This window comes from Myotis myotis, unplaced genomic scaffold (assembly GCF_014108235.1).
Source record: "Myotis myotis isolate mMyoMyo1 unplaced genomic scaffold, mMyoMyo1.p scaffold_m19_p_14, whole genome shotgun sequence".
In the NCBI taxonomy this organism is placed as follows: domain Eukaryota; kingdom Metazoa; phylum Chordata; class Mammalia; order Chiroptera; family Vespertilionidae; genus Myotis; species Myotis myotis.
This window is the reverse complement of record NW_023416318.1, coordinates 21718834-21743225: the sequence shown is the minus strand read 5'-3', so window position 1 is coordinate 21743225 and position 24392 is coordinate 21718834.

The window sequence follows — 24392 nt, the reverse complement described above, 5'->3', positions numbered from 1 at the left end:
TTCACCCTGACATCCATTCCAAACTACTCTCAATGCACCAAGCAAGCTTCCTTCTGAAAAGCGAAATTCATTGGCAATAAATAATTGAATGGCTCAGTTTATTCCAAGCAGCCACTCTCTTGCCACAAAAACAAGAAAATACAGAGGTGCATTCTTGTTCAAAAATTTTTGTGCTAACTTTTAGCAAACTTTACATTTTTTTGTTGCTCTCTGGCTCATAACTACAATAATTCTGTCCATTTACGTGATTATAAGGACAGATATTTACTGAACATCTATTGTGCAAGGCCCTAAGCAATGAAATGGGGAAAGGGTGAATAAGATAGCTCTTGCTTTCTACACACAATCATTCTATAGTTGTTATAGCTCATTAAAGTAAAATAAAACAATCTACGATAAAATAAATTGCTGATCAGAGATGTTTGGAAAGCAGATGCATAGAAAATCAAGAGAGATTAATGTTTTCCATGACTCCTAATTCTCCCAGGAGCAAGTTTTAAAAATGAGCAGAAATATTTACTGTTCTTTTAAGATTTTACTAATTTTTCTCTCTTTTTCAATTTTGGCAGTTGAGGTATCCTATGAAAGTCAATAGAAGTGCACTTGAAAAGATATGAAGAATTGTGAAGATACGAACATATAAAGGACTCTCTATGATTGGGATTAACTATGTCAGCCAATGCTACTCTTCTATGTATAGGAGATAGGGCTCCTGCCTCATCCTGGGCTTTGGACAGTCTTGCTCTAGCTCTCTCAGCTAGTTTTTCCCCTTAGGGAAAAGAATTTGGAAGCTGAGGCAACAAGCGCCCCTTTGATTTTGTGCTCCAGGTACCAGGATTTCAAATTCCCAATAGCTGGTGAGTGCACTTCTAGGCCTGAGGCGTGGCCACGGGGCACTGATGGTATGAACAGAGCTTAGCTGTATGTGTGCATTGGGATGTCCCTACAAGTACAGCAGGACTCCCAATGGTGCAGGATAGAGTAGAGGTGAGAGAAAGAAGAAAAGGGTTGGTCAGGGCCCATAAGCTGCAGGCTGGCCTTCCCTACATCTTCTGTGGAAATACCAGGAATCCAAGCACTCAAAATTCAGACTTGGAGTTTTAGATCATTGTGATGGTATAATTCTCAAAGTAGAAGGATATGTTACTTACCAGTTTGTTAGGTTGGTTTATAGTTTTTAAATATTAGACATGTCATCTTTGGGTCTCCATAATTATCCTTGCCCTAGCCTCACAAATATTAAGGGTAAGCTTGGATACAGCTATGGACATAGGAAATGGGGGTTTGACTCAAACTAGCTTTCATCAAGAAATCAGTCCAGGCTCCTCCTCCTCTGAGCCTCCCTGCATTCTCCCTCACTTCCTGAACGGTTTCCAACTGCAGAACTGCCTCTCTGCCTGCCCTTAGGAGAGTGGGCTGGTTGTTTGGACCATTGGTTTGATCTCCGCCATTGTCTTCTCTCTGAGTGATATCTTACTACCATCACATTTTTGTGTCCCTAACATCTGAACCCAGGTACACTCCACCTTCTTGCTCAAAAATCTCAAGCTCAGGTGAGCTTTGTAGGAGAACTGGTTACATCCTCAGGGGCTTGGATTAGCCAGTTGCCTCAAAACTCAGTTGCTGCCTATTTGTTACAATGTATGACAAGACTTTTCTTAGCATCAAAAGAAAAATAAAAATCCTCATAAAGAAAGCCAGCTGTTTGTGTTGACAATAGATGTAAATTTTTTTTAAAAAAAATGAAGATACTTAGCCACAAACTTCTGAAAGCATTGAAGCTTGTAGTGACAATATTAGTGATGGCCGAGATGTATGACCCGCACAAGGCTTATGCAATCTCCACAGGCTGTACCCCTGGTGAACATTGAGCTCTACCATAAAGTCAGTTTGGAGTGTTAGACTCCAAATATCTCAATAGTTGTCAATTAATTGGTTGATTCATTAATTAACTCATTGCACAAATATTCATCCAGCATCTGTCAAAAGACTAACTGGTATGTTCCAAAACAAGTCCACCACGGCTGTTCCATCAAACACAGAAGTGCTTCATGTCACAGCTATTCAGAAAAATGAACTCCTCTTGCTTCTCTTTCATACAACTGAAGCTCTCCTTTAAACACTAACATGTCTTATTTTAACTATTTTTGATGGAAATATTTCTAAAGTATCCTCATTCCCTTAGAGTATACTAAATGTTCTTTAATCACTCATGAAGTCAATCACTCTCTGTGCTTTAATTAATTCTGTGATGCACTCAGGAAATTTTAATGTATAGATGGCAGTCTGTTTGGTTTTTTATTTGTGCTTTATAATTTTTTAATCTACTCTTGTTCATTACTTCTGTCAGTGTGCCTTTTCTGGTATCTCTATTCCCTTTAATGTGCCAACCTTTGAACTGAAAATCCACATTTGATAAATATTTTTATAAAATAGAAGGGGGCATCTGACATATTGTCTATGTTGTATTGTCTATGAAAAATGACATAATATTTATTGTACTCATTTTATGACATCTCTTTTGACTGCTTATGATCAATTTTGATTCTTTCTTGTTTCTCAGATGTATTCAGAATAGAACTTATTGGATGAATACTTACTAAATGAGGTATTATTGAAATATATCATGAAGTATGTCACAAGATAACTGGCTAACTTAGAAAATGTGATTTTCTTAAAGAGGCAAATTTAATAAAAGTAGTTTGATGTAATTGACTGATCATCAACCAGGTCAATTCACTCAATTGTCTTTGTGTCTGCAGCTAGTGTTAAACAGTTACTTTGACTTTTAAACATTCTCCAACTTAAACTCTGAAATATATAGAAAACTTATAAAACAAAAATATTAAAATGGGCTGGGAGATCAACTTTCAGTATGGTAACATATAGAATTATTCTGGCCAGCTTTCCAATGCTAGTTAAAACTATTTAAAAATAAATAAAATCTCACGCTGGCCAGTGTTTCTTAGTGTTTGAGCCTTGACTTATTAGCCACGAGGTCAAGGTTTGATTCAGGTCCCTTAGGGCACATGCCTAGGTTGTGGGCTCGATCCCCATTAGGGTGCGTGCAGGAAGCAGCCAGTCAATGATTATCTCTCATCATTGATGTTTCTATCTCTCTCTTCCTCTCCCTTTCTTCTCTGAAATAAAAATTAAAATTAAAAAAAGCCGCTGGAAATTGTCCTAACAGTGAATGGCATATAAAGATACATTTCTTCCAGAAATATCTGAAGTCAGAGGATGTGGTATATGAACCAAAGTCACCCCCTCTCTCCCACTCCCAGACCAGCAAGGTGGAGATTCTACTCCAGACTAGTGTCACCAAGAACTCAGGGGTCTCTCTGCCCACAGCACCCAGAGGAAGGGTTTTCTTCCTGGGACAAGTAGGATGTCAGAATTTGTCATCCTGCCCCAAATTTCTTATTGCTGAGGCTAAATCTCAGGCAAGTGCAATTGAGAAATAGGGACTCCTTTCTTATGCCCAGCCTCCACTGTGGAATAGAGGTTCCACTGAGACATGATCACCTTTTTCCTGGATCATGAAGTTATGGTTCCACACTGCCAGAGGCAGGCTGAGAGAAACCAAGATTTCTACCCCTCATCCATGAAGTTATTGGTTCTCATGGTGGAGAGGAGCTCAGAAAGAAACTTTCTCTCCTCCATAGCCTCAGATCTAGAGCCCTGGCTCAGAGGTTTTTGCCTGGGGAGAGAAACAGGTCATAAAACAGATAGCTCTCCATCTCCTCCTAAGGAACTGTTGATGAGAAAGGGTGTTTTTGGCAGGAGTAATCAGAGAAGGTTAGCTGATTGGTTGGTTGCTTTTGCTCATTTTTTTAATTTTTTTTAAATGAAAATAGAACTTGTTTTTGAGGAAAATGTAAGATTTCTATAAGCTAAGAGATCAGGAGAAGTGAAGGAAAAGAGTGGTACAGCAAAAAAATAAAAGCTCAGAAATAAGAATGAACTTGGCCTGAAGTAGGGACTATCTGCATGTTGGGAACAGAGAGTTAAACATGGGGACCAGGAGAGTCTGGGGGTTAGATAAGCAAGGTGGGTGCCATTAATGTAAGAACTGTACTTGGTGACAATTGAAGGGGAATCCTTTGAGGGTGACTTCTGAAAGAGTTGATTCTGAGAATCCTGTTACTCAGAAATAGCTTAGGTTTGAGTCTTCAGAGGGAAGAACTACAAATGTTATTCTCTTACCAATTCTCTTGAAACTATACCGCACATGATCAGATGAAGTACAAGACATTTGGATGGTTTTTCAACATCACCCATACTCCTTTAGAGCAAATACTTACATGCACAACTAAACAAATTTAGTTTTAAAAACAATGGTGTATTTATTAGGAGAGAAAAAGCAACTAGCTGTGAAACCTCTCACCACATCTTTTTTTGGGAGCTCACAGAGAGAGCGCCCCAGGGCTGTCTTTATAGCTATCCAACAAGCTCTTGAAAACGAGCTTTTCCTGTGATTTAATAACACCATTTACAGGAAACACAACTTCACTTTTTAAATACCCACTAAGAGAATGGAGGCAGAGGAAGGAGGCAGTAGCCAGTGAATAATTCATTATCTTTGTGAAAACAAACATGCAAGTAATCCTTTATTTAATTTTGTGGATGCACACTGGGCAGGGGAGAAAGGACATCCTTTTGTGCCACTGCTGGTGGCCTGAAAACCTTCTCACCTTACCCTGTGGTCTCACTGAAATGCTGGTGCTAAAGTGAAAGTGCACCAATTCTAATCGTCCGAAAATAAAAACAAACAGCTTCATTACATGGTGGGTGTTTTTGAATGGCTTTCTGAATTTTAAAGTGTTCATAATATGTCTCTATTATTTCCACAGTTCATAAGACTTCCTTGCTTGAAGTACTCAATGAAGTGAGATCGATGAAACCAATAGCCAGAAAGCATTGTATATAGAACCCTAGCTTTTTTGTTCATCACTGAGGAGGGCAGAGGGTAAGGGGTGGGAGGGCGGGGAGTGAAGAGGGTCTCATATGTGGTGAGAGAAGATTATTTGGCTTTGAGTGGTGGGCACACAGTGTAATATACAGATCTTGTATCATAGAAATGTACCCTTGAAATCTATATGATCTTATTAATCAACTAGTGGCCCGGTGCATGAAATTCATGCAGGGGTGGGGGGGTGTCCCTCAGCCCAGCCTGCACCCTCTCCAATCTGGGACCCCTCAGGGGATGTCCGACTGACAGTTTAGGCCTGTGGGATCGGGCCTAAACCATCAGTCAGAGATTCCTCTCATAATCCAGGACCACTGGCTTCTAACCTCTCACCTGCCTGCCTGCCTGATCACCCCTAGCCACTCTGCCTGCTGGCCTGCTTGTCCCCAACTGCCCCCCCCCCCGCTGGCCTGATCACCCCCCAACCCCCCCCCCCCCCGCCTGCCTGCTCGCCCCCAACTGACCCCCGCCCCCCGTGGGCTTGCTTGCCCCCAACTGGCCCTTCCTGTCAGCCTGATCACCCCCAACTGCCCTCCCCTCCTGGCCTGATCACCCTTAACTGCCTCTGCCTTAGCCCCGCCACCATGATTTTGTCTGGAAGAACTTCTGGAAGGTCTCCCAGTCTAATTAGCATATTACCCTTTTATTAGTATAGATGTCATCCGATACATTTAAAGTGATTATTGATTGGATGGACTTTTGCTATTTTGATGTTTTCTGCTTATTTTGTAATTCCTTTGTTCTTCTCTTTTTCTTTGTGATTTTATGATTTTCTTTAGTGGTATGATTACATTCCTTTCTTTTTATCATCTGTATATTTACTATAGGTTTTTGTTTTGATTACCATAAAGACTACATACAATATCTTATATTTATAGCAGTCTATTTTAAGATGACAACAATTTAACTTTCATCAGATATTTAAGCTCTACTTTTTATACTCTTCCCATCCCCATTTTATGCTTTTGTTGTCAAAATTTACATTTTTTACACCATGTATCCAGTAACAAATTGTTGTAGTTATAATAATTTTATAAATCTTTTTTTTAAAAATATATTTTATTGGTTTTTTACAGAGAGGAAGGGAGAGAGATAGAGAGTTAGAAACATCGATGAGAGAGAAACATCGATCAGCTGCCTCCTGCACACCCCCTACTGGGGACGTGCCCGCAACCCAGGTACATGCCCCTGACCAGAATCGAACCTGGGACCCTTCAGTCCGCAGGCCGACGCTCTATCCACTGAGCCAAACCGGTTTCGGCAATTTTATAAATCTTTTAACCTTCATAGTAGATTCATGATTTAGACATGAATATGAAAGTATTTTGAATTTAACTATATATTTATCTTTACCAGTGAGATTTATACTTTCATATATTTTTTGTTACTAATTAGCAACCTTTATTTTCAGCCTGAAGAGCTAACTCCCTTTAACATTACTTGTAAGACTGGTCTAATGATAATGAGTTTCTTCAGTTTTTGTTTGTCTTTAAAACTCTTTTGCTTGTCTTGAAAATCCATTATGAAAACTCACTTCTAAAGGACAACTTTGCCAGGTAAAATACTCTTGTTAGTCTCTTTTTTTTCTTCAGTATTTTAAAAATACCACACCACTCTCTTCTGGCCTGCAAAGTTTCTGCTGAAAACTCTGCTGATAGTTTTATGGAGGTTCCCTAATAAGCAACCAGTTGTTTTATCTTGCTGCTTTTCAGATTCTCTCTTGTCTTCAACTTTGCTGCGTATCTTGGTGTGGGTCTCTTCAGGTTCATGTTTTGTGGAATTCTCTGGATGTCTGTTTCTTTACCCAGCTTAGAGGAGTTTTTATCCATTTTCTCTTTGAATAAACTTTCTATCTTTTTTCAACTTTTGGGACCCCTAAAGCCCATATTTTGGTCCAACTCAAAAGTCCCTTAAGTTATCTTCCCTCTTTTTCATTCCTTTCTCTTTTTGTTTCTCTGACTGGGTGAATCCCTGCCCTATTTTTAATTTTACTGATACTTTCTTCTGCCTGAGTCAATCTGCTGTTGAACTAGTTACTTAATTTTTAGTTCAATTATTTATTCTTCAGGACTGTGATTTCTGTTCAGTACTTAAAACTTTTTTCTCTTTGTTGAAATTCTCCCTTTGTTTATGCATTATTCTTCTGACCTCAGTGGGATCTTCATGACTGTTATTTTGAACTCTTTATCAGATAAGTCATGTATCTCCATTTCTTTAACGTCTGTTTCTGGAATTTTATCTTTCTTTTGTTTGGAACATATTGCTTTGTTTCTTTATTTTCCTTGATTCTCTGTGTTGGTTTCTGTGCATTATCTAAAACAGCCAACTCTCCCAGTCTTAAAAGCGTGGTCTATAGGAAATGTACATTATGGATCAGTTTAGCCTTGGCTCTATTCAAGCCCCCTTCTTTGTTCTTAGCGCTCTCAGTGATTGAGGAATTGCAGTTAGCACATAGATGTAGACTAACTGGAAGTCAAATCATCAGGCAACAAGCAGTTAGGAAAGTATGTAGTTAGAGCTCTTCTAGGGAGAAACCTGGAGATAGAGTTTTTGCCTGATCCCTTTGCATTGAGCCCAGGGGTATGTGTGAGGGTGCTTTTGTGCCCATCAACAACTGATTCTTTGTTTGCTACAGCCTTGTGGGATTCATGAATGCAAGTCCCTTTGGCTTTCTGAGTCAGGCAATTCAGGGGCCTATGCTTTGGGTCACCACTGCAAAAGCTGAATAGCAAACATGTATAAGCTCCTACCATGGAAATACTGGTGATGTGGAATAGGCTAGAGGGAGAGGAGTAGGCACAAGGGTCAGGTGTCCACAGGCTTCCCGGTCTTGGGGAGAAAAATAAGTCAGCCCTCGGTGCGTACTACATTAGAAGGCTCACCCTCAGGTGGGAGGTTTTAAATATAAAAATAGGCCTATTTCATGGAAAAACTGGGAGCAATACCTTAACATTTTTATTCATCTTACCTTGTTTTTTAAGCTTTATATATTAATGCCCAAAAGGACAGTTTTCTTTTTCTTTCCTGCAGGCTTAAGTATAGCATCTGATTTTTTATTTGGGGACAACATCACATTTCACATTTCTTGTGAAATTTTAAGGCAGCTGGTTCCATACACCATTTTTAATATAGGTCGACTGTAGAATTGAGAGGGGTTCTTGAGTCAACTATTTTGGACAGACAGCGATGTGGGGAAGGAGCACTGTGCTTCATGTAGAGGCATTAGCGGGAGAGCTTATGTAATAATCACTCAGTGATCCAACTTTTGAGGTTTAGTCTTTCATCCTGTGTTTGACGGCCTCCAGCAGCTAATAGGTATGTACCACAATTAATTCAGGTGGCTATTCTATTTTAAAACTACTCCAGGTACACATAAATTTCCCTCATGGGTAATGAAACTATCCGTCCTCCTTTAAAGCACATATTCATTGATTCAAAAATGTTCTGTCAATGAGAATATATTTGCTACCCATTTAAAGCCATCATTTTATATTCAGATTTCCAGGAGAGCAAAAATAAAACTTTTCTAATACCTCATAGAACTTAAAATACTGGTATGATTTTGGATTTTAATTCTTTCAACTATGGTTTTCTTTTTAGACTTTCTCCATCTTGGGTTTTTTTCTTCTGAATTATGTTTCCCCCTTAAAATATGTCACCCAGAACAGAACACAATACTCCAGATGTGGTCTGACTACAGAGAATAGGAAACTATTACTGTAAGTAATTTAGAAAAAAGATTTTCTAGTAATGCAAGCTATGAAAGTGACTTTTTAAAGCATCCGCCTTATACTGATGGGTGTTATTAAAGTTGTGGTCAGCTAAGTCATTCAGAATTTTTTCACATGAATTTCTGCCAAGCCAAATTTCTCCATCCTGTACTTATACAATTAATATTTGAACTTTTATGCAAGACATTGTATTTATCACTGTTAAATTTCATCTTACTGGATTTTTCTCTGAATTCCAGACTGTCAGAACAATTTTGAATGTTGGTTGTTATATTTGCTATTATTTCCAGCTTTCTGCCTTTCAAATTTCATAAGCTTCCTTTCCATGTTGTCATCAAAATCACTGGTAAACAGGCTTGGCCAGGCAGGGAACAAGTTGTTATCCACTGGACAATGGAAGATAAAATAAATTATTTGGATCGGATTGTTGAATTTAGTTTACCCACTTTTTACCCAGCTTGGATTTCATCATGTACATTAATTTTAGAGGGAATATGTTGGATATTTTATTTAACGCAAGCTGTTTCTGCAGATTTACCTTGATTGGCCAACTCTATAATAACATTTAGAGGGGAAAAAAAAGTTCATCATTTATGAGTGCCTACTGTGTGCCACGCATTGTTATATGTTAGAGAAGTGCTGTAGATCATTATAAAAAATTTGAATTGCAAAGAGAAACTACTGGAGAGTTTATTAGTAAAACTATCTGAGTTTTAGGATTAAAAGATCACTTTGATACTATGCGTAGAATGGATTAGGGAAGAGCAAGAATGAAAGTAAGGAGACCTGTTATGAGGCAATGGAAATTAATTGAAGGAACACCTACTCTGAACTTGAGATCTAGCTTCAACTCTTAGCTCTGCCACTGAAGGTATGAGTTTGGGAGAGACATTTCAACCAAATAGCCTGTGCTCCTTATCTATAAAATGAAGAATTAAGGGATTTTTTTGTGACACAAACTTTACCAACTATAATATTCCATGTATCTGCAATTTAATCGTCACTAGCTGATTCTCTTACTGTCAAACCTAGAATATTTCATGGCTCTATGATAATGTAATCTTTCTTCAGTTTTTGAGATACATACTCCTCTCTTATTTTAAACTGAGACTTTCTCTATTGTATGTGATCTTTCAAAAGTCAATTGGGTCTTTGCAATAACATCTATAATTTTATATCTAAACCAGAAGAGTGACAGTCACCTCAAGTAGCTATGTTCTTCTTTACTAATCTCTCACTTAGATGATAATCTTCATTTGACACCATTTAATTGTTTCCACTTTGAAGACATTGCTCTTTGTTTGGAAGGAAATAGGAAATTAAGAGTTGAATAGTTCTGCCTTCTTGTTATTCACTATATAGTTGGATGTTATTATATGTTCATATAATTACAGATGCATTTGCTGCAGCTGCAGCTATCATTGGGGTTACACAGGGTACACACTAAGTGGATGTATTTCAGCAAGAAACAGTTAAAGTGACCTTCTTGCTAGTTCTACCTATAGACCAGCACCAGCCTCTCCATCTTCAAGAAGTTCATCTTCCCCTGGGTTGTATCATCATTACTCACATCAGTAGCAATATATTGTCCCTGAAATCCATTAAATGTGTTCTATATGTCTGGCACTGAGCTAAAAGATTTATGTGCATTATCTCATTTTATAGGGCAGTTTATTCAGACATCCACTCATTCATTTGATTACTATTTATGGAGCACCTCTGATGTACCATATATTGAGTAAGCACTACGATGTGGGGGTAAACCAAGCAGTCATATTACCTGTTCCATGTTATGTGCAGCCTATAGGGAAAAACAAGTACTAAACAGATGATCACAATAAAGTGGGTATTAATTTCGGGTTAATACAAAGTTGATGGGTGTTCATGGGAGATAGACCTACTAGATGACTCCAAATTTTGCTATTTCCTGAATATACCAAGTGCTCTTCTGTTTGTATTTCCTGCTCTGACTAACCTAAGGCTCTTCTTCTATATATCCATATGGCTCATGCCCACATAGTATTCAATCCTATGACACCTTATCGGTGGAGCCTTTTCTTGCCACTCTACTTGATGCTGCAACTTCTCTCCCCATTAATTTCTGTGAATTTACCCTTCATATTTTTCTTCATAGAACTTATAAACACGTGAAAGAAATGGTAAGTATCTTTTCAACCTACTCTTCTCATAAGTAAGTTGCATGAGACCAGGATCTTTATTTTATTGACTGCCATTTCTGGAGTGCCAGAACAATGCTTGGCACATATTTGTTTCTTGCTTAATAAATGCCACTTAAGTGATTGATTGATTGATTGATTGATTGATCGAATGAATGAATAAATGCATGGATGAATGGTATATGGTAGACTAGGAGAAAGCCTCAAATTTGTCAAGCCTCAAATTTGTCAGACCAGGCACTAGTTAAAAGAGAGACAATTGTCATGGGTTCAGAAAATGCTTTCACATCTGTGTTTAATGATGGTTGTGTAGGTCTAGGATTCCTGCACAAGGAGAAGAAATCTTGAGCAATCTTGTAAAAGAAACAACTAAGAGGTAGAGTATTAGAGACATGTGTTAATTTGATGAATGAATGTGTGCATATATGAGCGAATGAGTTCAATTCCATCTTTGTTTGTTTCCTTGTGTAAGATTACATTTACTGTTCCCATTTCCCCATGTCTTATAAACCTTGAGCCCCTTCTTGGCCATATCAGTTCCTCTTCTTTTTCCTGAACCTCTTTCTACATGTATCTGGCCCAGACTCTGTCCTCCAGAGTTCACATCATAGGACTCCTATAAAAGGGGGACAATATCCAAAGTCAAATAGCAACGAAGGTCACAGCAAGAGAATTATGGGCCCTAACCGGTTTGGCTCAGTGGATCGAGTGTCAGCCTGCGGACTCAAGGGTCCCAGGTTTGGTTCTGCCAAGGGCAAGTACGTAGGTTGCAGGCACATCCCCAGTAGAGAGAGTGCAGGAGGCAGCTGATCGATGTTTCTCTCTCATCGATGTTTCTAACTCTCTGTCCCTCTCCCTTCCTGTCTGTAAAAAAAATCAATAAAGTATATTTTTTAAAAAAGAGAGAATTATGGATTAAACAGTGGAAAAACAAAGAAACTCAGCTGAATGAGAACTAGTCTCTGGCCTTAAGGCAGTGTTGTGGAAGGAGCAGTATCCAAGAACAGTTTCCTTTCAAAGGCACAAACTGCTTCAAAAGCAAACCAACTTGATGGGGAGATATTATCTCTGAGGGTAGAAAGGGTAGAAAGAGAAGTGATGCAGTCAGTAAGTGAGGACAAGTGAGATGGGAAGACACATTTGGCTTAAGTCAGGAAAATCACAGAAACCAACAGGAACATAGCAAACTCTGCAAGGAAATGGGCAGACCACCAAGAACATCCCAGCAAACAGGAGGAGGAAAAGCAAAGGTTAGGGTTAGAGTAGTAAATGTTTGGTGGAATTGAGAGTATCCCAGAAGGAATAGCAGAGCCTGTGTCTGATCATACACACTAACAAGTCCTGTTTTTTCATTTGCATGAAAAGGATCTCTGCATATTATTTTTTTCCACAGAAGGCAATGTGAAATGCCTCAGCAGCAGCACTGTTCTTAAGCACCACAGAATAATTGACTAAAAAGTTACTCAAAATTCATTTGTGAGTCCCATAAAATAAAATAAAATAAATATGGAGGCTTTTTACCAAATTTCCCCTAAATTTCAACTATTTTAGTATTTATGTGCACATGGTCCCCAACTTCCAGCTTCACTGACCTAAGACAGCTGGAAGCAAAGGCATAATGGGAAATTATACCAAAAGAGTATTTTTAAGTGTAAATTTACAAATGGGTCTGGAGAGTCAGCAGAATAAGATGTCTTGGCAGGTAAACCTCAACATGAGGCCTTCTAAGTCCATCCTTGTTTCTTTCTTTAAGAAATATGAGATAATGTTCAGTGAATCACCAGATGGAGAATTTGTTCAGGCAAAATGGCTTTGCAAGTTCCCTTGTAAATCGCCTCTGGCTTCTAAAAAACAGTAGCAAATGTGCTGAAGACTGAATTAGCTAGAACAGAAGTTTCACTTTTTCACTACAAGAATTATCTGAGCCTGAGCTAAAACCTGGACTCCTAGAGCTGGAAGGGATGTTGGACTGTCAACCAGGCCTGTGGTTTCAGTCAGGAAGACTTAACAAGCTTATGAAACTTAGAGCAGTGTGAGGTCTCCTCCAGACTTGAGAGAAATCCATTCCCTTGGTAACCGTGAGTTTAGAGGAACTTGTTACTCATAGAATGTGGACACTGAGGGAGAGACATTGACCTCTGCATGATACACACTGTGAAGCCCTTGTAGAGGTTCCCAAATGACCTGGGGGTGTTAGAATAGGACAGCTATTTTAAAGTAGACTGCAAGAAATGAGAATCTTCTAGAAGGCCAGAGGATGGAGCTTTGTCTTGCTTTCTACACTTCAAACCTTCCAAAAGATAAGATTCAAAGAGCCTTTAGCTGAATTGAATAAAGGACACTGCCCATACTGAGAGATCCATTGGGTCTTCACATGACCCTTGACCTTTAGACCACCATGTAGCTGTGAGGCCTGCATCTTGAGCATATTAAGGATTCTTAAGGCTCATCAGGAAAGGAATGACGTTTTACAGTATTGTCTTGGAAGTACCCTTCCCAGGACTCCACCGGTGAGGTATCTGCTGAGGAAAAGGCTTCCACTTTTACTCCTCTGGAAGTAGAAAGAGGAATGCACAAAATTATGGAATGGGGTGAGAAAAATAGTATTCAGATATTTTTAAGTCTCGCCTTTCAACAACTTAGGTTAAATTTTATGTATTGTGTCAAAATTATAGAGCCTTTCACCCCAAATTTACTATGCCTTACATATATTTCTTATCATGAAACTATAACTTTCACTTGGTTGGGGGGATAGCCTGGGGGAATTATGGAGTGCATGTAATTTAAAATCTTTTGCATTTAATGATTTTTTTCTGACTAGGGAAGGGTTTAGGTTTTGGATAATTTCATAAACCATTGACTTTTTAAAGAGGAATGTGAAGAAACATATAACAATTGAGTTAGACGCTGGGCATAGATGTGAGATAGATATTAGTCCTTTTTTAGCAAAATGTGGTTTATGAGGCTTTTAATAGTGATTAAATTGGTGGAAACCAGGTTTTACCTTGTTATGAATTTGATAATTTCTACATGCATTTTCCTCATGTAATGCTGAACTGTTGGACCCAACACACAGTCTTTTTTAAAAAATATATATTTGTATTGATTTCAGAGAGGGGGAGGGAGAGAGAGACAGAAACACCAATGATGAGAATCATTGATCAGCTGTCTCCTACACACCCCACACTAAGGATCGAGCCTGCAACCAGGGCATATGGCCTGACCGGGAAGGGAACCATGACCTCCTGGTTCATAGGTCAATGTTCAATCACTGAGCCATGCCAGCTGGCCCTAATGCAGAGTCTTAACTGCATAGATCATCTAATTCCATTTTAGAAATCAGAAATGACACACGTCTATACAAAAATCAAAATAATTCATCAGTGACTAGCTATTTCTATTTATACAAATCCCTCCTGCTGTGTCTGTTTCTGTTCATAGCCCTAAGAACCTGGTGTCTGACTTAGGATCACTTTGATCTCTACTCAATTCCCATCCTGGGATGCTGTTCATTTGTCAAAACACTAACTATTCAAAGACTATAACTGAGTTATTATCACATGAAAACTCGTTCTATATGGTGATATATACTATGAAGAAAAACAAAGCAGACTAATCAGAAACAGAATGCCGGGTTTGGAGGAGCGCACATTTTAGAAGAGTAGTCAAGAAGATCTTCCTGAGGAGGTGAGAAGATAACTGAATGGGAAAAATGCAAAGTGGGCAGAAGCTGGTGCATTAATGAATACCAAGGGACTTAGGGGCGAGGGAAATGGAACGGGGGTAGGAGACAAGGTTAGAGAAGTAGGCAGGGGCCAGATATGGAAGGTTTGGTTTCTTTTTAATTTTGTTTTGTTTTTGTTTTTGTTTTTATTGGTTTTAAAAAGAGAGGGAGAGGGAGAGAGAGAAACATTGATTGGCTGCCTCTCAGGCATGTGTCCTGACAAGAAATCAAACTGGTGATCACTCAGTGCATGGGATGATGTTCAAGCAACTGAACTACACTGATCAGAGCTGGTTTGACTTTATTTTAAGTGTGAAAGCAGTGAATGGTTATGAAAATTAGAATGATGACCATGACAAAGTGCCTATCCTCCTGGAAGTTACTGGAGTGGGAAAAAAAGGTGATTAATGAGTACACCAGGTATGAGCTGGTTCCTGTTTAAAAAGATCACACCAAACTGATATTTCACAAAATCATGATTTCATGGGCCTTCAAACTACTGTTTATCCCAATCTGTAGAGGGACAATATTCACCTTGAACTTTCATCTACATGAGGGTAATTGGTAATATATTAGCTTCTTATCATTTTACAACATGCATTTAATGCTCAGGGTAGTGCACATACTTCCTAACCAAATTTTGGATAGAAAATAAGATTTGGTGTTTTAAGGAGCCTCATTAAATCATTATATAGAAGTAATTCTAAGGAGATTAACTTTTCCCAAAAGAAATACTTTATGTACATTTGCTTTTCAACATTGGTTCTTAAGATTCATGAAGTTATCACTTAAGCCATTAAATGGGAAATTTTGATGATACCTTATTTAAAAGATTAGGGATGTATGTGTGTGTGTGTGTGTGTGTGTGTGTGTGTGTGTGTGTGAGCTTGTGTGTGTGTGTGTGTTCTCTTCAGTGTCTGGCATCATGTATGTGAATGAATTGATGAAGGACAGGAGAATAAATGAGATGATGTTATTGTATCTCAACTTCATTTTTCTGTCCTCTTTTTCTTGGTTCACTTATAAAATTAAGACAAAGGTCTGAATGAGGTAGACCCTCCTTCTTCTACCTCATGTTGTCATGGACTTCCCAGTGGTGACCACAGATATGAAGATTTCTTGTCCTCCCACATTGAACCCTTTAGACTACTTATAGAAGAAAGGATAGCACTAGCTTCCTGGCTAATTTCTGATATTATTCTGGAACCTTCCACCTTCTTAGACCCCATTTCCTTCAACCCAGAGGTGAAAATCAGTGACTGGTGAAATAAAAGTAGATTTAAATCCCCATTACCGTCCAAACCACAGAGAAGGAACTAGATCAGATGACTTGGCCTGAAGTGGCTACTTCTGGGTAAAAGCTTCAAGGGGCTACTCTGAGTGTCCTCAGTTCCCTGAAGGCCTTGCAGCAGCTATCAAGTTTATATACGGAAATGGCAGGGCTCTGAGACTGGGTGGGAGAGTGGAGCTGGGTAAGGAGGGACAGCAAAAGATGGAGACCATTTTTCTACAAAAGAACCACCCTGTTACCTATGATTTCTTTTCCCACGCACAGGTTTATTACTTTCTTTCCATTCAGTTAAACCCCTATTCAGCCATGAAAACCAAGAACCAGAAGGTTCCTTTAAACAAAGGAAACCAGAGGGTGAAGCCTGGAGATGCCATGCTAAAGGCCAATCCTTCAAGAGACATGATGGGGAGACACTGAAATGCTAGCACCTGGCTTTGCTTTGAAAGGGCTTATTTTGTTTTGTTTTGCTATGCTTGTTTGTTTATTGTTTTTCTTTAGATCCCACATATAAGTAAACCATACAGGATTTCTCTTTTTCTCCCATTGTATACAAATATACTTAAATAACTTTTTTTAAAAAAAGAAAATGCTGAGAACCAAGATGGCGGCATAGGTTAACGCCGGAGTTTGCTGCTTTGAACAACTACTTCAAAAGTGAAACCAAAAAACGGAAGGGACATCACCCAGAACCACAGGAACGCTGGCTGAGTGGAAGTCCTACAACTAGGAGGAAAGAGAAATGCATACGGACACTCAGAGGAGGCGCAGTGCTGAAGTCAAATTCTGAGGTGCGGAGTGCGCGGAGCGGGCTGGCGGCGAGGGCGCGGTTGGCGTTTTCAATCGGGAGGGAGTCACAGACTCTGAGCTCCAGATCCGGGCGAGTCTTTAGCGACCCAGACTCAAACGGGAGAAGCGGGGCTGTCTGGCTTCAGTCAGAGCGAGTGCAGCTTTCTCTCCGAGCTTTGTAGCGGGTGCTGGGACTCAGAGAGGCAGAGCCCCTGGGGACAGGACTGAGAGCCGCCATAACTGCTCTCTCCGACCCACCCTGTTGATCCTGTGCGACCCGCCCCGCCCAAGCCCTGCACAGAGGCATTTGCCGGATAGCCTCAGGCAAAGGCTAGATTAGCACCTCCCTAGAGGACAGAAGTTCTCACACTGCTGACACAGCTGATTCTCATAGCCACTTGGCCTGGAGGTCAAACCCTCCCTGGAATTAGCTACAACAATCAAGATTTAACTATAAGACTGCGAACAAAGACCACTAGGGGGTGCACCAAGGAAGCATAACAAAATGCGGAGACAAAGAAACAGGACAAAATTGTCAATGGAAGATATAGAGTTCAGAACCACACTTTTAAGGTCTCTCAAGAACTGTTTAGAAGCCGCCGATAAACTTAATGAGATCTACAAGAAAACTAATGAGACCCTCGATCTTATATTGGGGAACCAACTAGAAATTAAGCATACACGGACTGAAATAACGAATATTATACAGACTCCCGACAGCAGACCAGAGGAGCGCAAGAATCAAGTCAATGATTTGAAATGCGAGGAAGCAAAAAACACCCAACCGGAAAAGCAAAATGAAAAAAGAATCCAAAAATGTGAGGATAGTGTAAGGAGCCTCTGGGACAGCTTCAAGCGTACCAACATCAGAATTATAGGGGTGCCAGAAGATGAGAGAGAGCAAGATATTGAAAACCTATTTGAAGAAATAATGACAGAAAACTTCCCCCACCTGGTGAAAGAAATGGACTTACAGGTCCAAGAAGCGCGGAGAACCCCAAACAAAAGGAATCCAAAGAGGACCACACCAAGACACATCATAATTAAAATGCCAAGAGCAAAAGATAAAGAGAGAATCTTAAAAACAGCAAGAGAAAGAAACTCAGTTACCTACAAGGGCATACCCATACGACTGTCAGCTGATTTCTCAACAGAAACTTTGCAGGCCAGAAGGGAGTGGCAAGAAATATTCAAAGTGATGAATACCAAGAACCTACAACCAAGATTACTTTATCCAGCAAAGCTATCATTCAGAATTGAAGGTCAGATAAAGAGCTTCACAGATAAGGAAAAGCTAAAGGAGTTCATCACCACCAAACCAGGATTATATGAAATGCTGAAAGGTATCCTTTAAGAAGAGGAAGAGGAAGAAAAAGGTAAAGATACAAATTATGAACAACAAATATGCATCTATCAACAAGTGAATCTAAGAATCAAGTAAATAAATAATCTGATGAACAGAATGAACTGTTGATTATAATAGAATCACGGACATAGAAAGGGAATGGACTGACTATTCCTGGGGGGGAAAGGGGTGTGGGAGATGCGGGAAGAGACTGGACAAAAATCGTGCACCTATGGAAGAGGACAGTGGGTGGGGAGTGAGGGTGGAGGGTGGGGCGGGAACTGGGAGGAGGGGAGTTATGGGGGGAAAAAAAAGAGGAACAAATGTAATAATCTGAACAATAAAGATTTAATTTAAAAAAAAAAAAAAAAAAGAAAATGCTATGTGACTTTACAAAAATGTGGTAGTGGTGGAAGGGGAGGTTGATGAGGAAGAGGAGGAAGGCAAGTCCCTACTTTACCCAAAGCCCAGGGAATTAGAGGTCCCAGGTAATGCCAGTCCTATTCAGTGCAGCTGAATGAAAACTAAATAATAAAATCACATTATACAATGAAAAAGTCAACCCAGAGCAATGAATACAGAACAAAGGTACTTTGGAATACGCCATCCTAATATTCCTGTCTGCACAGCTTAGTGTTCTTAAATGTGTTTCATGTTTAATGAAAGAAACAATGACTTTCAGTGGAGGGAAAAAAAGGAGAACTTTAAAGATAATCAAGGCCTTAACTCCCTACCTTAGGTAGCTGAGAAAAAGCTACTGTACTTTTTATTTTTTAACACTCCAGATATGTAATTTAATGCAGGTCTAATGACAGTCTCAAACATGGGGCTTTAATCGAAATTGTTCAAGCTCAGTACTGTGACAGGAACTCACAAGCCCCCAACAGTGCTGTCCATTTTCTCAGGTTTTGCAAGAAAAAAAGGAAAGAAGAAAAAAAACCTCTTGAACTTATGTTGCTATTGATGTGTAATATACAATAAAAAAACAGTTAAATTTCAATTACCCACAGGTAATTATAATTTTATTGTTTGACTGTACTACAGGGATTTTTATAATTCCCAAGACTAATAATTTTCTATAATTTTACAGGTTGTCAAATAAACTATTAAAGATTATCTTTGAAAAGACGTCCGCAATTGTAAGGACATATCATACTGTTCATGTACTGTATGAGTAATTAGAGATCCCTGGATAGTAAAATATCTGCGCGGGGAGCTCGCCACCACCTCGCACATTTCCTCCCAGCCGCCTCTAATCTCCCAGGAAAGCTTTCCAACTTCTCAGGTGTTCTCTTCACTGCTGTAGGACGCACGTCGGAATTCTATTAATATTCCCCCCAGTAATTCCAAACAGTTTGTCAGGATAAAGCTCTACCTCCCGGTGGGAAGAAGTTAAAGTCAGAAAGATGGGCCCTACCTATTGTTAAAGGAAAAAATTCTCAGGATCTCAGGACAAAATGCAAAATTAGAGAAGATGGATTAGAGGGGAGAGAGTGGGGAATGGTGGGAGGAGGATGGGAGAAAGGGGGGGGGGGTGTTCTGGGACCAAGATAAATTATAAAGTTATAATCAATGAGATGAAATTAGCCCAATAGTAAGGTTCTTACTGAAATTTTCTCTTTCACAAGGCCATTTTTGTCATTCCCATCTATATGTTGTGTATAAAAGATCAACCTTGTCCTTTTTGGTTGGGTAGCAATGCTCCTTTCTTATAAAGCTTACATCTATGGCAAAAGAGAAGGTGCAGATGACCTCTTCATGAAGACTCTCATCTGTCTCCAAACATACCTTGCTGGTCATGCCTTCCAGCTTTTATGTATATTGAACCCTCAGTCTAAATACCTTCCTCCTCTTGTCTGTCAAACTCCAGCTTACTCTTCAAGACCAGAGAAAATGTGCCTCCCTGATAAAGATGTTATTATCTCTACTATTTCTATTAAATATTTTCTCTTCTGGGTTCTCAGATGGTTTTCAAAATCTTTTTTATTGGAGCAAATGGCACCATGTCAGGTGAACCAAAGTAAAACCTAGGACTAAGAGCAGCCAGAGAATGCCTTCAGCTATCTGAGGGATACAGGAGAGAGCAGGAGTTACTTTCTGGGCCAAACCAGAGATAAGGGCTGTGGTTTGTGCTGGGGAGGTAGGACACCAGAGTAAGAGCAATGGCTTGACAGCAAGCACAAGAGAGTGAGAACGAAGCAGAAAGATGATTTATTAGGAGACAAGGATGGGGGAACAAATATTATATGGTCCGATTGGATTACTGTGGATAGATACTGTCTAAAAAGGTTGAGAACACAATGGGGTCTGTTGGCCTGTGCCGAACACCATCTAACCAGGACCTGCCTGGGCTTAACAGGGCAAACATTACACTGCCCTATAAGTCCATACTTTCATTCATCTCCTCCACCAGCCTTTGAATTCCTAAAGGGCAGACACTGTTACATTCAATTCTCTGCCCCCAGCACCTTGCCTACTAAGCAGTCATCAAATAAATGTTTGTTGTCTGTAGTTGGAAATGCACAGAAAACCTGAGCTCTTTTCTTGGCCCTTCCACAGTCTGTCTCTACAGCCTGTACAAGGTTGAACCTTGGGTTTCCGTATATACCTACACTCTATTTCCTTTAAAAAGTCTTGAGGGCAAGTAGAAATCACTTGTTACTAGCACCCTAAAACCTCTCTCACTTGGATACTTATTTCTGGAATTTCTATAGTAGGAGAGTAAAATCTTAACTTACTGGTATTTCTTAACAAGAAATAAGTACAAATGCAACAAAGGACAGCAATCAGTTAGCTTTTCTCACTGTGGGGTAAATGGTTGATTGGAGATTTTGAGTGAGAATCCAATTTGTTGAGAGAGTAAGAGTTTACTGGTGTCCCCAAGTGTCTTGTGAGTGTGAGTAAAGGAATATGGAGCAAGGAAGTAGGTCATAGAAGAGAAAAAAGAACCAGAAAGGTCTTGGGAACTGCCTAGCCATATTTTGTCATTTTAACATAGTGCCCAGAGTGTTCCTTGGTAAGAAGAATTGATCCCAGTTTGACTTTTAAGTAAAGAAAATAAAAAGAAAAAAAGGTCAAATTAAAAAGTTAGACAATAATTATATTAACTGTATGAGATAATAAAGCTGTAAGAAATATAAAGGTGACATATAAAAGAATTCCCCAGGCCCCCACTGGATAGTGACAAAGTGAAGACCAGGAATGAAATCTCTTGCCTTATAGTCCAGTGGTTTTCCTGCACTTTTCTGTCCCAATTCTTGTGCCAATGCTTAAAACGATACCCAGCAACACACAGAAGAGATGCCTCACAATCAAAAAATGATGTTATGATGGTTGATGGGAAAATGAAGTGGGTCCAAAATGTCAGCAATACTCGTGTTTAAACAAAGACAACATCCATTATCAATGCATAATCTCAACATAGATCTCATTCCGGTACAACAGTGCGGCCACTGCAAAGCTGATACGTGGCCTTGCAGTCTAAGCGTCTGGGAGCTTAAAATTTGAAAATGTAAAATGATTAAATAAATAGTCCTATTGCAGCATGTCTTAATTCTCGATAATTCATTTTGATAATAGCTCTGTGCCCTGAGCTGAAGGCAATGCCAAGGTCAATTATTTCATTTAAGGCCCCTAATTAAGACTACTTCCTTGAGGTCAGACTAAAGCATTACTTTATTTTAATAGAGAAAAGATCAAAGCTCTACCTTAAATTTTCCTGATGCAAAGCAATGCTGCTTTAATCTGGGTTACAGTAACAAGGGCAAAAGCTCTTTACTTATTTTAGAGCACCCCCACCCCCACCCCAAGGCGTGAGATCCACTCCATGGAAATGAAATTTATCGAAGGATGCCACTGCCCAACTTCTGTTTTTATTTCATGTCTTTAATCTCTTTTATTTCTATACCAGAAACTTTATTTCTCTGAAATGAGCATGCATTAGCAAAACCAGTTTGCCCCGAAATGCCCAATGGAGCCACTTTGTATACTTTGGAGGTCCCGAGTTCCCACACCCCCCTGTGCTGCTGTTGTTGGAGCAGAGACTTCTAAATGGGAGGCAGACACCCTCAAGATGTACTTTATGGGGCTCAAACAAATTCAGTTCATAGTGTTTAAAAATCAAGAAATTTCTCATCAAGTCTGGATTTCTGAATTCTCATGGAAAGAATCAAAAGACCTAACAGTGCTTGGCCCATAATCTTAACGGGTAACAATGGGCTGAGGTTGAGGAATGGCAGCATCCTTTGGATAGGACGTGCTTTCCAGTTTGGCACTGTCCCAACTGCTCATTGCGGCCAGGGCTACAGACTGGCCGACATATTTTGTTCGGCCAATGTGGCCTCTAAATTATTACTAATATATTTTTTAAATTGCAGTGCTTTCAGGCAGGATTTAAACTCTGCTGTTCCACATTGCTGTGGCTCTATACAAGGCCAGGTTCACATATTTTTATGGCCAGGCTGCCCTTGGTGGCAGCCCTTCCAGATGTCCTGCCCATTTCCCTCAGCGCTCCAGAACTCCCCTGTGCAGGTCCCAGCAGGCTCGCAGCTGTCTACCTCAAACACCTGGGTCTCTCTCCTCCACAGGCAGAGTGTCTTCCCAGCACCTATATGAGGATTCTGCAGTAAGGCACAAAGAGGAAGTGCTGGGCATTCATGCCCTGCCCCCCTATCTCCCCCCCCCCCTTCAGTCCTCTCCCAGTGGCGGGTGGTTGTCAATGGAAACACATCTCAGACCCCCCCATACCAACCCCTGATGAAATAATCCTGAGGTGTGTTCCACAGTTTCTCAGAGGGTCCCCCATACAATGGAGCCCCACTGCCCACAACTGGAATCAGCTCATTAACATACACTCTGTGACTTTTCTCCCGCCCCCAAGCCACTCTCCACTCTTCTTCACTGGATCTTCCAAGAATCACCTCCCACATCAACTATGTGCACCAAGACTGAGCTCATGTTGCTTTCAGGAGAAACTAACCTAAGACGACATTTAAATGCATTCTATTGGGAGGGCATCCCATTCGTTACACATGATGAGAATGGTTGAGCAGGACTGGGAGGCTTCCAGACTCCACATTACAGAAGAAAAACTTACACTAACGATGCAGAGAAGATTTCAAATGATTCTGATAACCATAGTCAACTTTGGGGAAAATATGCTCTAAAAAGAGATAAGACTGACAAGTTGGCTCCAGAGGGCTAGATTAACACTAAGAAATTTGACCCAAGCAGATATATGTTCAATATAAGGACACGTTTTTCACCATTCAGAGCACAATTGAAATGGGACAGCTGCTCCGTACAGAAGTTCCCATTTCCTTCCAGAGATTTAAAGTTATGAGATTCCCTTACTTTCCACAGACCCTGGTAATCCATGATGCCCACACATTTCTTTAAAGTTGCAAACATGAGGCTCTAGCGAGGGGGATCTTGCTGTTTACCAAGTGGGGTACCCTTTCAGATGTCTCTTTTGAGACTGAGGAGGGGAAGAGAAAGAGATAGAGATAGCATCTGATCATGGGAGCAGTAGTTCCCCCACCATTACAGGGGTATAATTTAGCACCCCTATAAAACCTGGGAATGCCTCAAATCAAAATGCATTTTTTCTCTTCCCACTGAGAATCTCTTAAGTGCTCAGGAATGCATAAGATCAGGTGAATTACCTATTATTTGAAAGATATTTATGATGCCTAACATGGGAGGGCACGATTCGTATCTGCTCTGCACAGGAACTCAAACATGATAGTAAGTCAGCGGGGAGGAAATAGTTGAAATATTTGGAAGAGCAGATCCACGCTGCCAGAGCTGACTGTGAATTCAAGTGTTTTCTAGTGCTCCCCTTCTTCAAAGCTAAAAAGCAACGAGGTAGTCAAATTAACGAAGGATTGTAATAGAAATGGAAAGATTCGAGTGTGCCGAAGAGTGGAATGCAGTTTTGTTTTTAAGTGGCACAATAGGAAAGAAGCACTTTGATGTAAGAGGCTGGATGGAGGGTCTTTTCAGCTTCAGTGTCACCAAAAAAAAAAAAAAAAATCAGAATGAATTAGCATGATTTTGTTATCATTACAGATGTGATAACACATGAGAAAACAGACATTACCAGGTTGTAATTCACAGTTTCAGATAAAGGTAAGCTGTAAGAACAGGCCTCTATCCAGTGTACATTTTATCAGAGCCCCCTGAGGATTGGATTCCAATTCCTGGAATGACCAGCAGCCCTCCCATTGATATTTATGGGTTCCAGCCCACCCAAGAAAAGTAAAAATTAAATGAAAAGTCATTACAACAGAACGCAAAGGCCTGATGGGACTCCCAAAGTGATGGTGGTCAAAGTTCAGGGAAGGATCAACCCCAATTGCTCTTAACCCA